At 43.4% G+C, this 3,644-nt stretch overlaps 1 pseudogene across 1 annotated transcript; it reads left to right on the forward strand.

Annotated features, from left to right (window-relative positions):
- The first annotated feature begins 1,433 nt into the window (after positions 1-1,433).
- Positions 1,434-2,598, forward strand: LOC311242166 (tubulin alpha-4A chain-like; annotated as a pseudogene). Its single transcript has 3 exons — positions 1,434-1,598; positions 1,779-2,232; positions 2,290-2,598. The product of its transcript is annotated as a tubulin alpha-4A chain-like (transcript).
- Positions 2,599-3,644: the final 1,046 nt, after the last annotated feature.

Consider the following 3,644-nt stretch of genomic DNA (forward strand, 5'->3'; position numbering starts at 1 on the left):
GAAATATGCCAAAAAAAAGGAAAATGGACATGGGGACGTTTTTATCAAAGGGCACCAGAGACGAGTGATACAGGGACACAGGTAAGGTCTTACAATGGCTTAGTGATTATAACAGTGCAGTTCAGCATTCAGTAACCCATACTTTTTGTTAATGTGTTTTTGATACTACATTCTGTTTAACACACACCTCAAAACCGTACCTAAGGAAAATTGGCTCAATTGCAAGAAAAGTAATAGACGGTTATGATATTACATTCTGCATAATTCGTATGCAAAATATTGTGGTTCCCTGCTTTAGTCTGTTGACACATTTCTATACAAAAAATGCTTGTGTAGTCCTGTGTCATACCTAAATATCATAACTGAATTGTATAGAAACAACTCACCAAAAGTGACGTATTGCACAACTTATTTGAAAAAAAAAATCAACCAAGGGGGCAAAGTTGTCCAGGCAGAATTGCAGCAAGTCTTAGGGAGTCGTTGATATCTGACATCACAAGTCCGCCAGCCTTTTATTTCTCCCATAAGGTTCGACAGCGCCTCCGTGAACAATCTCGCTTGTGGAGTTTCTCAGAGTTCGCTCGGGTCAGTCCATTATTTCACATCCCATGGGGGGTGTTTCATTACCATATATGGATAATCATGCACGAGCATTGACTGTCAGAACTAATGGTATTTATCAACACAGAGGAGCGTAGGACCAGTGTACGCACGGTTGATAATCCCGATATTTCTGTGTACACATTCTAAATTCTGTGCTTAAGTACAAAAATAGAACACTTTCTAAGAATTGTTGATAAATGAGGGCCCTGGAGCCTACAGTAATAGGTGAGTGTTCAGTCATTAGTGCCACCTTAAAGGAGTACTTTGACATTTTAGAATTTCAGTTGATTTATTTCTCGTTGGTGGGAAAAGGTTTATGCATGTCCTTCAGTTTCCCAGAAATGGCACGTTTATTTATTGGCATTCGTCGATGAAACCATTGGGCACAACTAGCATGACACAGGGCTTTTAATTTTACGATGACTTGAAAATGGGAGACCCTGATGTAAACAAGACAAAGTTAATGGTCTGCATCCCCTTAACAATTGTGTGTATTGAGCTGTATTGTATCCATTCTGCAATTTTCAATCAGCTGTGCCCCTTGGGTTCAATGATTCATGAGTTTTATTCATCACATACATACCAGGGCAATGGGCATACAGTTGGCCATGCCTGCTTCAATAGTGCAATAAAACAATAGTTTTTAATAATAAAAAGATAACTAAAATAGACATGTTAACACTGGGAAACTGAAGGGACGTATTCCTCCAATGAGACTATTTGTCAAGTGAGAATTTTCAAAATGCACCTTTTTATTAAGTACTGGTAAATGCACACGCTACATCAATAAGCTGTTGGCGCTGATGCAGTTGAAATGCATTTGTACTAAAATGGCTGTGTCCTCAGATGAGATCCGGCATGGGCCGTACCGCCAGCTATATCATCCTGAGCAGCTCATCACGGGCAAAGAGGATGCAGCCAACAACTACGCCCGTGGCCACTACACTGTTGGCAAGGAGGTCGTGGAATCTGTGCTGGAGAGGGTGCGAAAAATGGTGAGAACTGACTCAAACGAAACTCTGCATCAAATAAATGTTTAATCCAACCTGAGTGAACGTCAGAATATTTCATCACGCCGCTCCAGATCTCTGCTATCGAGTAGATTTGTTTATATTCATAAAATTCTTTGTACATTGCAAACAAAGATGCCTGATGGAAATCTCTGTTCCTTGCAGTCTGACCAGTGTAGTGGGCTCCAAGGGTTCCTGCTCTTCCACAGTTTTGGTGGAGGAACCGGCTCTGGCTTCACCTCTCTGCTGATGGATCGCCTGTCTGTCGACTACGGCAAGAAGTCTAAGCTGGAGTTCGCCATCTACCCGGCTCCGCAGGTGTCCACCGCTGTGGTGGAGCCTTACAACTCCATCCTGACCACCCACATGACTCTGGAACACTCCGACTGTGCCTTCATGGTGGACAACGAAGCCATCTTTGACATTTGCAAGCGGAATATGGGCATAGAGCGTCCCTCGTACACCAACTTGAACCGCCTCGTCGCCCAGATTATCTCCTCGATCACGGCCTCCCTGCACTTCGACGGAGCTCTCAACGTGGACCTGAACGAGTTCCAGACCAACCTGGTGCCCTACCCCCGCATCCACTTCCCCCTGGTCACCTACACTCATCTCTGCGGTGAAGGCTTACCATGAGCAGTTATCCGTGGCGTAAATCACCAACGCCTGCTTCGAGCCGGCCAACCAGTGTCCCACAGGGTTCACGGTGGGCATCAACTACCAGCCCCCCACCGTGGTGCCCGGAGGAGACCTGGCCAAGGTCCAGAGGGCCGTGTGCATGCTGAGCAACACCACGGCCATCGCGGAGGCCTGGGCACGGCTCGACCACAAGTTTGACCTGATGTACGCCAAGAGGGCCTTCGTCCACTGGTATGTGGGGGAGGGTATGGAGGAGGGAGAGTTCTGTGAGGCCAGGGAGGACATGGCGGCTCTGCAGAAGGATTATGAAGAGGTGGGGGCTGATGGTGAGGAAGAGGAATACTGAACGTGAAGAGGATGTGGAGAACAGATTGTTTTTTAAGGGGATTTTAAAAATAAAGATGACTTTCATTGAATTTCTAGCTTGCTTTATTTCCAACATTCACCAGAGGTAGTTGGTGCTAGACCTTCTCCCATACAGCTCATCTGTATGTTCTTGGAAGCTCTTAAAGGGGCACTTCACCAAAAACAATTTTGCACATATTCTCACACACATCCAACACTTGAGCATGCATACATTTTTAGTTATTGAGAGTAATAGTTTGAATATGGCCACCAGTGATGTCATCTGGGACATTGAGTCATGTGGTGTTAATTACAGCTCAATGAAATTACGTAGAAGAAAAAAAAAATGCCGATACCATATGTTATAGGGACTACTACCTTATCATTTAATTGAGCTGTAATTAACGCAACACAAGGATTCTATATCCCCGATGACATCACTGGTGGCTATATTCAAACTCAATTCTCAAAGTAATTGTCTGCTAAATACATCTGAACAGTTTTTCCTTTTGGTGAAGTGATCTTTTGTCTAAGTGTCCTTGAGCAAGACCCTGAACCCCCCCCCCCCCCCTGCTCTCTCTGATGAAATACATAATCCTACGTGTGTGTGTGTAACTAGGAGAGGTATGCAGAAAGCATTCAACTGCTTTGTGTACATTAACAATAAGGTAAATGTTCAATTAGTTGACATTATTCAAACTTGTGTTGCATCAACACTTAGCAGTGGTGTAAAGTACTGTACTTAATTACAATTTCGAGCTACTTGTGCTTTACGTGAGTCTTTTCATTTTAGGGAACTTTATACTTTTACTCCTACATTTCTCAACCCATCAGTTGGTAGTTACTTTAAGAAAAGGATGAAGATTATATACTTTCACATTTGAAGCCTGTTAACTTCAAGAGGACGTAATCGGAGCAGCATAGCTGGACCACATACCACTTTTAGCATAACCTTTAATCAGAGTAAAGTGTAAAGTACTTGAGTAATTGTACTTTGTTACAATACTTAAGTACTGTTTTTGGGGATTTGTACTTTACTCGAGTACA

Source organism: Notolepis coatsorum (assembly GCF_963971535.1).
Source record: "Notolepis coatsorum genome assembly, chromosome: 15".
Lineage (NCBI taxonomy): Eukaryota > Metazoa > Chordata > Actinopteri > Aulopiformes > Paralepididae > Notolepis > Notolepis coatsorum.